The sequence below is a fragment of the Salvelinus sp. IW2-2015 genome, linkage group LG4q.1:29 (assembly GCF_002910315.2).
Source record: "Salvelinus sp. IW2-2015 linkage group LG4q.1:29, ASM291031v2, whole genome shotgun sequence".
NCBI lineage: Eukaryota > Metazoa > Chordata > Actinopteri > Salmoniformes > Salmonidae > Salvelinus > Salvelinus sp. IW2-2015.
In genome coordinates this window covers 7,209,312-7,223,831 of record NC_036842.1, presented here as the reverse complement: position 1 = coordinate 7,223,831, position 14,520 = coordinate 7,209,312, and the positions used below count along the sequence as shown (strand labels likewise).

The 14,520-nt window shown below is 49.1% G+C and overlaps 1 long non-coding RNA gene across 1 annotated transcript in view; it reads left to right on the top strand.

The window, feature by feature from the left end:
* The first annotated feature begins 1,341 nt into the window (after positions 1–1,341).
* Positions 1,342–14,520, top strand: part of LOC139025676 (uncharacterized) — a 169,713-nt gene continuing 156,534 nt past the window's right edge. The window contains exon 1 of the long non-coding RNA XR_011477292.1: positions 1,342–1,455. This is a non-coding gene — a long non-coding RNA (uncharacterized lncRNA). The remainder of the gene's footprint in view (positions 1,456–14,520) is intronic.

Below are 14,520 nucleotides of genomic sequence, written 5' to 3'. Positions count from 1 at the left end.
CTTCAACACTGGGATTTATTGACACACTGCAAAGAGTGTCTACTCCAGTACGCTGTTAAAAAAATATACACCTCCCCCATACCTCACTCTTGCCCCCCCCACTTATTTTCTTCCTAGTCCTCTCCCGCCTCGCTCCCTCCCTTCCTCGCTCTCTGTCTGACTGGTTTCACCCCTCCGTTCTCTTTTATGCCTCTATCCCTCTCTTTCTCTCGCTGTCTCTGCTATCGCTCCATAAAACACCCAGTTTCCCCTGCCGCTATCCCAACGTGCCTCTCCCTCTCCCGCTCCATTTTTCCACACATGAGATTTGCCTAACAATAAGTTGTTCTGGCCAAGGTCAGATAAGAGCTGCACAGCCCAGGAAGCCTCCACCACTCTTTCTTTCATCCCTCTCTTTTCTCTCCTCTTTCTCCTCACAGCTTTCAAATTATCTCTGCCGCACGTAATAATAATTACTGAGAAAGGCGGTGCTGAGATAAGAAGGCAGGAGCTGAGATGGAGAGTAGGGGGGAGGAGGCAGGGGGAGGAAGGGAAGAGGTAATGGGGAAGGAGAGGGGGAAGGTGGGAGAAAAAAGGGGAGACGAGTGGGGAGAAAGAAGGTAGAGGGAAAAGGAATGAGAGAGGTGGAAGAGGATAAGACAAGGACGGAGGGAGAGAGGAGAGAAGGAGGCAGGAGGAGAGGAAGGGAGAGTGATAGAGAGATTGGTCAGGGGAGGGAGTGGGACCAGGAAAGTTAAGTGAAAATAAAATAAATGATTTCTGCCATGGTAAGAAGGAGCCGGCAGAAATAGAGAAAAAACGTGATTCTTGAAGACTAGTTAGTTTGAGGAAGAGCTCACACACACTCACACAACGTTTCTCTCTAAACACAGTGATACCTTCACACACACATATGCTCCACATTACCTAACAGCAGGAGTGTAAATTGAGATTGGGTTGATGATGAAAGTGTCTCCATAATTGGTTGATTTTCTATTATGGTTACTTAAAAACAGAAATCGTATCAATGGCCCAAACCTCAATTTCAATTAGAATTTCACCTCTGCACACAAATCCCTTTTAATTTATTGTAATGTCCATCTGCAATTAAAACTACAACCGTCCTCACCGTAACACCCCAAAACACCCCATACCAAGAAAAAACCCACACCCAGACCAAATAAAATAAAATAAAATTGTATTGGTCACATACACATGGTTAGCAGATGTTATTGCGAGTGTAGCGAAATGCTTCTTCTCTAGATCTGACAGTGCAGCAGTATCTAACAGGTAATATCTAACAAATTCCACAACAAAACCTAATATCTAACAAATTCCACAACATAACCAAACACACACAATCTAGTAAAGGAATGGGATAAGAATATATAAGTATAAAATATATGGATGAGCAGTGACAGAGCGGCTAAGATGCAATAGATAGTAAAGAATAGATAGTGAAGGATACAGTATACAGTTTATACATATTAGATGAGTAATGTAAACATTCTTAAAGTGGCATTATTAAAGTGACTAGTGTTCCATTTATTAAAGTGGCCAATGATATCAAGTCTGTAGGTAGGCAGTGTCACATCTGCTCCTGCAACGCCCTCTACTGCTCATCCTCTGTCTCCTTGACCTGCCGCCACTCCCCCCAGTACTCTCTCCCTCCCCCGGTCTCTCTCTCTATCTCTCTCTGTGTGTATGATTGTGTGGGCAAAGACAGGTGTGCTGGAGTCAGAGCAGATCCCCACCAGCTACAACCTGTTCCATAATCAAGACCTCTACAAATACTCAGCCCTGCCACTTCCACACTGCCGCATCGTAATCTCTGCTCAGTCAGTCCACGCTTCTAGCCGTTTGTTACTGTTGGAACCTCTTATCCTGTTTTTCCTGTTTTCCTTGCCTGACACTGTTTTTGTCTTCGCTGCAGTTCCACCCGCTTCGACTCTGGTCCCAGTCTGCAGTCCCACGTCTCGTCATCCTGCTACTCTGTCCTGGATTCCCCACTCTACTACTCTCTTGGATTCCCTTCCGGACCTGCTTACCCTGTCCCCACCCCTCTCGCCCCAGCCTCCGCAACTGGTTCCCTGCAACCCACCCGAGTTTCCCTGGCCTGCACTCCATCTTCCCCCTGTGTTTCAATAAATACCTTGGTTACTTTATCCCAGTTTCCTCGTCTGAGTCTACTCTTGGGTTCCCCTGTTCCACTCCGCGTAACAGGCCTCTCTGTGCTAGTGGTGGCTGTTTAACAATCTGATGGCCTTGAGATAGAAGCTGTTTTTCACTCTCTTAGTCCCAGCTTTGATGCACCTGTACTGACTGCGCCTTCTGGATGGAAGCGGGGTGAACAGACAGTGGCTTGGGTGATTATTGTCCTTGATGATCTTTTTTTGTCTTCCTGTGACATCGAGTGTTGTAGGTGTCCTGGAGGGCAGGTAGTTTGCCCCCGGTGATGCGTTGTGCAGACCGCACCACCCTCTGTAGAGCCCTGTGGTTGTGGGTGGTGCAGTTGCCGTACAGGCGGTGGTACAGCCCGACAGGATGCTCTCAATTGTGCACCTGTAAAAGTTAGTGAGGGATTTCGGTGACAAGCCAAATTTGGGCAACAGGGTTGAAGAGGCACTGTTGCGCCTTCTTCACCACACTGTCTGTGTGTGTGGACCATTTCAGTTTGTCAGTGATATGTACACCGAGGAACTTAAAACTTTCCACCTTCTCCACTGCTGTCCGGCTGATGTGGATAGGGGGGTGCTCCCTTTGCTGTTTCCTGAAGTCCACGATCATCTCTTTTGTTTTGCTGACATTGAGTGAGAGGTTATTTTCCTGACACCACACTCCGAGGACCCTCACTTCCTCTCTGTAGGCAGCATTCTTACATAGGTATTTTGTCCAGATGGATCCTCTTGTCCATATGGAATAGGGCAGTGTGATGGCGATTGCATCGTCTGTGGCCATATTGGGGCGGTAAGCAAATTAGAGTGGGTCTAGGGTGACATGTAGGGTGGAGGTGATATGATCCTTGACTAGTCTCTCAAAGCACTTTATGATGACAGTGAGTGCTACGGGGCGATAGTATTTTAGTTCAGCTACCTTAGCTTTCTTGGTAACAGGAACAATGGTGGTGTCACGCCCTGACCTTAGAGAGCCTTTCTATTTCTCTATTTGGTTCGGAGTTCGGAGTCTGCAGCGACGGTCCCCAGTCCGGAGCCTCCAGCGACAGTACCCAGTCCGGAGTCTCCAGCGGCGGTCTGCAGTCCAGAGTCTCCAGCGGCGGTCTGCAGTCCAGAGTCTCCAGCGGCGGTCTGCAGTCCAGAGTCTCCAGCGCGTCTGCAATGTCCAGAGCCTCCGGCGATGATCCACGGTCCGGTTCCTCCGGCAACGCATTCACGGTCCGGAATCTCCGGCGACCGATCCACGGTCCGTTCACAGCGAAGCGAGGGATCAGCGTGTGGAGCGGGGCTACGTCCCGAACCGGAGCCGCCACCGAGGAATAGATCCCTCCTGACCCTCCTATATAGTCAGGTTTTGCGGCGGAGTCCGCACCTTTGGGGAGGGTACGTCACGCCCTGACCGTTGGAGAGCCTTTTATTTCTCATTTGGTTAGGTCAGGGTTATTTGGGTGGGCATTCTATGTTTTCTGTTTCTTGTTTTGGCCAAGTGTGTTCCCAATCAGAGGCAGCTGGCTATCGTTGTCTCTGATTGGGGATCATACTTAGGCAGCCCTTTTTCCCACCATTAGGTTGTGGGATCTTGTTTTTTGTTTAGTGTTTCTGCCTGACAGAACTGTGCGCTTTCGTTTTCAACTTTGTTATTTTGTTTGAGTGTTTTTTGAAATAAATAATCATGAACACTTTCCACGCTGCGCTTTGGTCCACTCTTCCTACCACCAACGAGAGCCGTAACAGGTGGCCATCTTGAAGCATGTGGGGACAGCAGACTGGGATGGGGATTGATTGAATATGTCTGTAAACAAACCAGCCAGCTGGTCTGCGCATGCTCTGAGGACGCGGCTCGGGATGTCGTCTGGCTTGCGAGGGTTAACATGTTTAAATGTTTTACTCATGTCGGCCACGGAGAAGGAGAGCCCACAGTCTTTGGTAGTGGGCCGCGTGGGTGGCACTCTATTGTCCTCAAAGCGCGCAAAGAAGTTGTTTAATTTGTCTGGAAGCAAGACGTTGATGTCCGCGACGGGGCTTGTTTTCTTTTTGTAATCCACGATTGTCTGTAGACCCTGCTACATATGTCTCGTGTTTGAGCCGTTGAATTGCGATTCCACTTTGTCTCTATACTGATGCTTTGCTTGTTTGATTGCCTTACGGAGGGAATAACTACACTGTCTGTATTCGGCCATGTTTCCAGAAGGAGAGCCCACAGTCTTTGGTAGTGGGCCGCGTCGGTGGCACTGCATTGTACTCAAAGCGCGCAAAGAAGTTGTTTAATTTGTCTGGAAGCAAGACGTCAATGTCCGCGACGGGGCTGGTTTTCTTTTTGTAATCCGTGATTGTCTGTAGACCCTGCCACATACGTCTCGTGTTTGAGCCTTTGAATTGTGACTCTACTTGTCTCTATACTGACGCTTTGCTTGTTTGATTGCCTTACGGAGGGAATAACTACACTGTTTGTATTCAGCCATGTTTCCAGTCGCCTTGCCATGATTAAATGCGGTGGTACGTCTCCTATACACTTCCTTATAAACTCGCTCACCGAGTCAGCATATACGTCAATGTTATTCTCTAAGGCTACTCAGAACATATCCCAGTCCACGTGATCGAAGCATTCTTGAAGCGTGGAATCTGATTGGTCAGACCAGCGTTGGATAGACCTAAGCACGGGCGCTGCCTGTTTAAGTTCCTGCCTATAGGAAGGGAGCAACAAGATGGAGCCATGGTTGGATTTGCCAAAAGGAGGGCGGGCGAGGGCCTTGTATGCACCGCGGAGGTTAGAGTAGCAATGGTCGAGCGTGTTACTCGCTCGTGTACTGCAATTGATATGCTGATAGAATGTAGGTAGCCTTGTTCTCAAATTAGCTTTGTTAAAATCCCCAGCTACAATAAATGCAGCCTCAGGATATTTGGTTTCCAGTTTGCATAAAGTCCAGCGAAGTTGGCCTTGATGGCCGTCTTGGTATCCGCTTGCGGGGGATATACACTGCTGTGACGATAACCCAGGAGAGTTCTCTTGGGAGTGTAACGGCTGTCGTCTTCCTCTTCCTCGGACGAGGAGAGGAGAGAAGGATCGGTGGACCAATACGCAGCGAGGTATGATGACATAATGAATTTATTAATAACAAGACGAAACAACGAAGAACACTTGAATAACTTACAAAATAAGAACAAACGACGTAGAAGAAACCTGAACTGGAACTTACATAAAGGACACGAAAGAATCACGAACATGGAATAGACTACACATATAAACGAACAAACCGAAACAGTTTCCCGTGTGGTGCACAGACAAGACACGGAAAGACAATCAACCCACAAACAACAGTGGAAACAGCCAACCTATATATGATTCTCAATCAGAGAAATGAATAACACCTGTGCCCCTGATTGAGAACGCATATAAGGCTAATTAACAACAACACTCCACATAGAACAAACATACACAGATGCCCATCCATCACGCCCTGACCAACTAAACACATAAAAAACAATAGAAAACAGGTCAGGAAAACGTGAACATAACCCCCCCTCAAGGGTGCGAACGCTCCGGACGCCCACCAAAAAGTCTAGGGGAGGGTTCTGGGTGGGCCAGTCAATCCACGGTGGCGGCTTCAGGCATCTGGCGTGATTCCCACCCACCATAGTCACTACCCGCTTTCGTAGCCTCCTCCAAATGGCACCCTCCCAAATTAACCACCACTTGGATTAAGGGGCAGCACGGACTAAGGGGCAGCACCGGACTAACGGGGCAGCACCGGACTAAGGGCAGCACGGACTAAGGGGCAGCACAGATAAAGGCAGCACCCAGGAATAGGGGCAGCTCCGGACTGGGGAGCGGCAGCTCCGGACTGAGGAAACGGCGGATTCCTGGCTGGCTGCGATCCTGGTTGGCTGGCGGATCCCTGGTTGGCTGGCTCTGGCGGATCTGTGCTGGATGAGGCTCTGCGGATCCTGGCTGGATGACGGCTCTGGCGGATCCTGGCTGGATGACGTCTGGCGGATCCTGGCTGGATGACGGCTCTGGTGGGTATGGCTGGAATGAGGCTCTGGCTGGTCATGGCTTGGATGACGGCTTGGTGGTCATGGCTTGGATGACAGCTTCTGGTGGTCATGACCTCGCTGACGGCTCTGGCTGGTCATGCGGCTCGCTGACCGGTCTGGCTGGTCAGGCTCGCTGACGGCCTGGCTGATCCGGTCTGGCGGAAGGCTCTGGCTGATCCGGTCTGGCGGAAGGCTCTGGCTGATCCGGTCTGGCGGAAAGCTCTGGCTGATCCGGTCTGGCGGAAGGCTCTGGCTGATCGTTGGCGGAGCTCTGGCTGATCCGGTCTGGCGGAAGGCTCTGGCTGATCCGGTCTTGGCGGAAGGCTTCTGGCTGATCCGGTCTGGCGGAAGGCTCTGGCTGATCCGGTCTGGCGGAAGGCTCTGGCTGATCCGGTCTGGCGGAAGGCTTGGCTGATCCGTTGGCGGAAGGCTCTGGCGCTCGGTCTGGCGAAGGCTCTGGCTGATCCGGTCTGGCCGGAAGGCTCTTGCGCGGCTCCGGTCTGGCGGAAGCTCTGGCTGATCCGGTCTGGCGGAAGGCTCTGGCGATCCGGTCTGGCGGAAGGCTTGGCTGATCCGGTCTTGCGGAAGGCTCTGGCTGATCCGGTCTGGCGGAAGGCTCTGGCCTGATCCGGTCTGGCGGAAGGCTCTGGCTGATCCGGTCTGGCGGAAGGCTCTGGCTGAATCCGGTTCTGGCGGAAGGCTCTGGCGGCTCCGGTCTGCGGAGGCTTCTGGCTGATCCGGTCTGGCGGAACGGCTCTGGCGGCTCCGGTCTGGCGGAAGGCTCTGGCTGATCCGGTCTGGCGGAAGGCTCTGGCTGATCCGGTCTTGGCGGAAGGCTCTGGCTGATCCGGTCTGGCGGAAGGCTCTAGCGGCTCCGGCTGGCGGGCGCTCTAGCGCTCCTGTCTGGCGGACGGCTCTGTAGGCTCATGGCAGACGGGCGGCTTTGCAGGCTCATGGCAGACGGGCGGCTTTGAAGGCTCAATACAGACGGGCAGTTCATGCGGCGCTTGGCAGACGGACAGTTCAGACAGCGTTGGGCAGACGGGCAGTTCAGGCGCCGTTGGGCAGACGGGCAGTTCAGGCGCCGCTTGGCAGACGGGCAGTTCAGGCGCCGCTTGGCAGACGGGCAAGTTCAGGCGCCGCTTGGCAGACGGGCAGTTCAGGCGCCGCTTGGCAGACGGGCAGTTCAGGGCCGCTTGGCAGACGGGCAGTTTCAGGCGCCGCTTGGCAGACGGGCAGTTCAGGCGCCGCTTGGCAGACGGGCAGTTCAGGCGCCGCTTGCAGACGGGCAGTTCAGGCGCCGCTTGGCAGACGGCAGACTCTGGCCGACTGAGACGCACTATAGGCCTGGTGCGTGGCGCCGGAACTGGAGGTACCCGGGCTAAGGACACGCACCTTTAGGCTAGTGCGGGGAACAACAACAGGGCACACTGGACTCTCGATGCGCACTATAGGCCTGGTGCGTGGTACGGACCTGGAGTACCGGGCTGAGCACGCACCTCAGGGCGAGTGCGGGGAGAAGGAACAGTGCATACAGGGCTCTGGAGACGCACAGTGGCTTGTGCGTGGTGCCGGAACTGGAGGCACCGGGCCGAAGACACACACCACAGGAAGAGTGCGTGGAGGAGGAACTGGGCTCTGGAGACGCACAGGAAGCCTGGTGCGTGGTGTAGGCACTGGTGGTACTGGGCTGGAGCGGGAGGTGGCGCCGGAAATACCGGACCGTGCAGGCGTACTGGCTCCCTTGAGCATTGAGCCCTGCCCAACCTTACCTGGTTGAATACTCCCCGTTGCCGACCAGTGCGGGGAGGTGGAATAACCCGACGGCTATGTAGGCGAACCGGGGACACCATGCGTAAGCTGGTGCCATGTAAGCCGGCCCGAGGAGACGCACTGGTGGCCAGATATGTAGAGCCGGCTTCATGGCACTTGGCTCAATGCTCAATCTAGCCCTACCAGTGGCGGGAGGTGGAATAACCGCCGCCGGGCTATGCACACGTACAGGAGACACCGTGCGCTCTACTGCGTACACGGTGTCTGCCCGTACTCTCGCTCTCCACGGTAAGTACAGGGAGTATGCGCAGGTCTCCTACCTGACTTCGCCACACTCCCTTTAAGCCCCCCCCAATAATGTTTTTGGGCTGACTCACAGGCTTCCTACCGCGTCGTTTAGCTGCCTCCATTCGCCGGTATCCCTCCTCACACTGCGCCAGAGAATCCCAGGCGGGCTCCGGCATTCGCCCTGGGTCGATCGCCCACCTGTCAATCTCCTCCCACGTAGTGTAGTCCAGATTACGCTCCCATTGCCATTCCCTCTTGCGTTGCTCCTGTTGCCGCTGATCAGCTGCTTGATCCGTTGGTGGGTAATTCTGTCACGGCTGTCGTCTTCCTCTTCCTCGGACGAGGAGAGGAGAGAAGGATCGGTGACCAATACGCAGCGAGGTTGATGACATAATGAATTTATTAAATAAAGACGAAACACGAAGAACACTTGAATAACTTACAAAATAAGAAAACGACGTAGACGAAACCTGAACATGGAACTTACATAAAGACACGAAAGAACTCACGAACAGGAATAGACTACATAAAACGAACAAACCGAAAACAGTCCCGTGTGGTGCACAGACACAGACACGGAAGACAATCACCCACAAACAAACAGTGAGAACAGCCAACCTATATATGATTCTCAATCAGAGGAAATGAATAACACCTGTCCCTGATTGAGAACCATATAAGGTCATTAACCAACACACTCCCACATAGAACAAACAACACAGACTGCCCATCCCAACTCACGCCCTGACCAACTAACACCATACAAAACAATAGAAAACAGGTCAGGAACGTGAAAGGGAGATAATACGGTCAGCATTTGATTGTGAGGAATTCTAGGTCAGGTGACCAAAAGGACTTGAGTTCTTGTATGTTGTTACAATTACACCATGAGTCGTTAATCATGAAACATACACCCCCACCTTCTTCTTACCGGAGAGATGTTAATTCCTGTCTGTGCGATGCACTGAAATCCAATTGGCTGTACGGACTCCGACAGCATGTCCCAACTCCTTCAGTATCCAGCCAGTAAGACTTTACAAATCTCCCCCAGTCCCCTTACCCCTGTCCAATCCCCCAGCGACCCCCCCCCTGCCCTGGTGTAACCCCTGCCTCTGTATCAGGGTGGACAGGCAGGGTAAGCTTCTCTTCCATGTCTGCCTCTCCCAGGGCTCTCCTCACCAGCCCTAACCCCCAAAGGAGCTGCTATCAGCGGGCTGAGCCCCTCTGCACTGGCCTGATATCCACATGGGGGTGGAGGGGAGGAGGAGGCTGTATGTATGTGTGTGTGTGTGTGTGTGTGTGTGTGTGGTGTGTGTGTGGGGGCAATGTACTGTGTGGGTGTGTGTGTGAGCGTGTAAAGATGATTATCAATGCTGTATTATGAGTTTCAAACGAAGGCAGATTAGTACCCCCTCCAGCCCCCTCTTCCTCCATCCCTCCAGCCCCCATCCAGCCTCCTGTCTGTCCGTCATCCCAGTGTCAAACCACTGAGGGCTGGGTGTAGTAATGCTATTCTGTCCCCTCTTATCTCCCCGCTCAGGCCCTGTCGCCTGCTGACCCATGAACCAGCCACAGAAAGATAGGGAGGGAAGGAGAGGTGGCAGGGGGGAGAGACAGAGAGAGGGAGGGAGAGAGGGAGAAAGAGAGAGGGGTAGAGGAGGAATAGAAAGGATGAGGAAGAGGTGGTCTGTCTCACCTCTGGTGCATTGGGTCTGTGCTTTGGACTTGACCTTGCCAAATGAGGTTGAGGTGTTCAGAAATGAGAAGCATCTATCATGGACCTCAGCTTAAATGCGAAACAGCATAAAATGCGAAACAGCATAAAATATGTTTCAATAAATGTCAAATAAGAAAACAATGAATGAAGTGTTCATACATGGTGTTAGTGTGTGAGGGTGAATCATTATGGAAGTCCAGTTAAACCCATTGAACACTATGTCTGCACTAGGTCTGCACTAATGCTGCAGGTTTTTTCTGTCTGGTAGTTAATTGCCACTAATTGGCCATAGAGTCCACTCATCTGCTGTCCCAGGTCTGAATCAGTCCCAGGAACGGGGGAATAGGAAAATCAGCAATGCTGTAGATCTTGAGGTCTAGATTTTAGAGGAGAGCAATAGATTGTAATAAGCATTATGCATACTGTTATGCAGTAAATAGGTAAGTAAGGTAGGCCACAGTTAGAACAGAGGTTCTGTGGTTTGTACAGGTGGGAGGGATTACCGAGCTGATCAGCTAAACGAGTATGATCTCCCGAACAGCTAAACGAGTATGATCTCCCGAACAGCTAAACGAGTATGATCTCCCGAACAGCGGGGCTCATGATTTTGTATCTTTCATTTGACCTGCCCTTTTGGAGTTTTGTTTTTTTATTTATTGTTTTTCACCAACTAAACATCAACAACCCGCTTTTACTGACCCGAACATGGAGTCACACCAGAGCTGTCCCCCTAGATCCCTGGTAAGCGAACCCACTGTCCCCAGGCACACACACCCAACATGGACCCCCCACACACACACACACACACCCAACATGGACACCAGGCACACACACCCAACATGGACCCCACACATACACACCTAACATGGACTCCAGGTACACATTCTTTCAACCATACTTACAGTGTAACAGTAGGTTGTTTAATCAGTTCCGTAACCATAGTTACAGTGTAACAGTAGGTTGTTTAATCAGTCTGCAAACAAGCACACACCAGCCGTGAAAGAGGTGTTTACAATACCGCGTTGGTAATAAGGCATTATTTGTTCGACAGAAACTTCTGGGGTAGTTAGTTAGCTTTAGCTTGGTACCTAGCTAGCACCAATACAATCAGCCTGAAAACAATGACCAGTAGAAACTGCAGTCATTTTCATTATTCTTAGCAATGATTTAGGAATCCTTGTGAGTAAGTATTAGCTAGGAATCCACTTGTTGTTCGCCTACTGGAATTGAACTTCAGTTTATGAAAATAAATAGCTAGCCAGCTACTTAACCCTGTTGCCCAAAGCTAACGTTATAGGCAGCCAGCTAGCTTCATCTGGCTAGTGAGGCTCGACTTATGTGTTGTGAAGCTAGCCACAATAAGGATTAGGCACAATAGTGGAATTTGCGGTTTGCCTTCAAAATAAAAGTACCTATTTGAAAGTGATGCAGAAGGTTACAATTGGTGGAATCATGCCATATTTAGACTAGATAATGTTTAACAAGGTTGGAATGTGAAGCAATGAAATGGGGGATCAGTCTACTCCGTGACACCCACAGAACACAACTGTTTAGAGTTTACGCAAATATTAGCATTGTAGCTCTTATCGTGGGACTGTGACAGTGTGAAATCACCTCCCCAGTCAGCCTATTGTGTATATTGATACATTGCGCTATGCAGCTTTACCTAAGGATTGGGGATCAATGAAATGGGGTATCACTCAATACTTTTTTCCCAACGTCCTCCTCAGAGTTATCAGACTCCAAAACATCCACGCAGTATTGCCGGGGCGGCAGGTAGCCTAGTGGTTAGATCGTTGGGCCAGTAACTGGATCGAATCCCCGAGCTGACAAGGTAAAATCTGTCATTCTGCCCCTGAACAAGGCAGTTAACCTACTGTTCCCCGGTAGGCTGTCATTGTAAATAAGAATTTGTTCTTAACTGACTTGCCTAGTCAAATAAAATTACAAAAATGTAAAAGTATTGTTTTTCCCGGGAATAGTGTTCAATACACAGGTTGACAATAAATGTGTTTCAATTCACAGTTGTTTCAGAGTCTCGCAATAAGAGCTACGACGCTAATGTTCTCTGGGTGTCACTGAGTAGACTGATACCTCATGTCGTTGATCCACAATCCATTGGTAATCGATTAATCGATACGTTGCTATGATGCTGGTAAACTTGTCTCGAGCACCTACAGTGCTGGTCATAAAAACGGCTAGTTAACTAATGGATGCAAACAAAGTTATTCCCCAAAAACATAGCAAAATGACATTTGTTTCAAGATTATGTCGTTTTGCTATGTTTTCTGGGAAGAACTTTGCTTGCATCCATCAGTTAGCTAGCTTTTTTATGACCAGCACTGTAGGTGCGCGAGACAATTTTACCAGCATCATAGCAACATATCGATTAATCGTTGTGACATATGAAATACGAGTGATAGTGTAATCAATGTGTAATAACTATCTAAAAGAATTGGTACGCGCTAAATTATTATGTGACGTGCAGTCATATTCAGGTCCTGATTGGTCAACAAGCGTATTTCACACGTCCAATTGTGTTATTTGACCTGTATCTTTTTTGACACGCAAAGACCCAAACAGCGTTCCATAGAAATGAGTCTAAACCTACAATTTCGTGAGAAACACCAGAAAAAAAACTACTGTACAAATCTGACAACTACAGTGTCTTCAGAAAGTATTCACACCCCTTGACTTTTCCCACATTTTGTTGATCACATTAATTAAAAATTGATTAAATAGAGATGTTGTGTCACTGGACTACACACAATACCCCATAATGTCAAAGTGGAAAAAGCTTTTTGACATTTTTACAAATTAATATATTTTTTTAAGCTGAAATGTCTTGAGTCAATAAATATTCAACCTCTTCGTCATGGCAAGCCAAAATAAGTTCAGGAGTACAAATCTGAAGAAGTCACATAAGTTGAATGAACTTTTGTGCAACAATAGTGTTTAACATGATTTTGTAATGACTACCTCATCTCTGTACCCCACACATACAATTATCTGTAAGGTCCCTCAGTTGAGAAGAACATTTCAAACACAGATTCAACCACAAAGACCACAGAGGTTTAGAGGTGTGTAAAAAAAAAAAAGCAGACATTCAATATTACTTTGAGCGTGGTGAAGTTATTAATTACAGTTTGGATAGTGTATCAATACACCCAGTCACTACAAAGATGCAGGCGTCCTTCCTAACTAATTTGCCAGAGAGGAAGGGAACTGCTCAGGGTTTTCACCATGAGGCCATGCGTGCGTCATGTTAGGGGTATGTTTGTCATTGGCAAGGACTAGGGAGTTTTTGGGGATAAAAAGTAACGGAACAGAACAAAGCAGAGGCAAAATCCTAGTGGAAAACCTGGTTCAGTCTGCTTTCCATCAGACACTGGAAGACAAATTCACCCTTCAGCAGGACAATAACTTAAAACACAAATAAAGTATACACTGGAATTGCTTACCAAGACAACACTGAACATTGAGTGGCCTAGTTACAGTTTGACTTGACAATCTATGGCAAGACTTAAATGGTTGTCTAGCAATGATCGAAAACCAGAGCTTGACAAATGAAAAAAAAAAAGAACAATGTGCAAATATTGTACTATCCAGGTATGTAAAGCTCTTAGAGACTTACCCAGAAAGATTCACATCTATAATCACTGCCAAAGATGATTCTAACGTGTATTGACTCAGGGGGTTTAATACTTATCTAATCAAGATATATTTGTGTTTTGTTGTACACATTGTTTTATTTAACAAATGTTCGAATTTTTCTTCCACTTTTACATTACAGTATTTCGTGTAGATCCTTGACAAAAAAATGACAAATCCATTTGAATCCCACTTTGCAACACAACAAAATGTGGAAAAAGTGAAGGGCTACGGATACTTTCTGCCAGCACTGTACATGTGATTTGCAGACCTGCCTTTTGGAAGAAGAACATCATCTAAGCATCCACCTTTTGGTAGCAGACTTTCTGTGTGTTGTCAGTTTGAATCCAACCAATGACTGACTGTTAACCCTTCACCAAATTCTTAATTTGTGTGAATTGATGAGAAGATGAGTGACGTTAATATGCATTAGAGCGTGGTGTCAAAGCCCTGGCACACTGAGATAACAGCCTTATCTCTTCTCTGACTGATAACGCCCAACATGGTAGAGAGGGGGAGGGAGGAGGGATGAGAGGCAGGGGGAGAGGGGAGAGGGGAGGGATGAGGAGGGAGAGGGGAAGAAAGGGGAAAGAGAGGGAGAAGAAAGGGTGGGTGAGGGAGAGAGGAAAGAGATGGGGATAGAGGAGCAGGGATGCTAGAGGGAGGATATAGAGGAGACAGGAAGGTAAGAGACAAGGAAAGAAGAGGAGAGGAGAGTGTGTGTAGAGCTTGTCTTGCTCCTTTGTTATCTATCAATCTATCTCTCCTCTCCTACCTCTCCCTTCCCTTAACCTCTATTTGCATTTTTCTATCTATTCTCCCTCAAACACCTTCGTCTGTCAGACAGTCAGTTTCTCTCTCCTCTTACCTTCTCTCTCCCACTCTCACCCCCCCCCCCCCCCC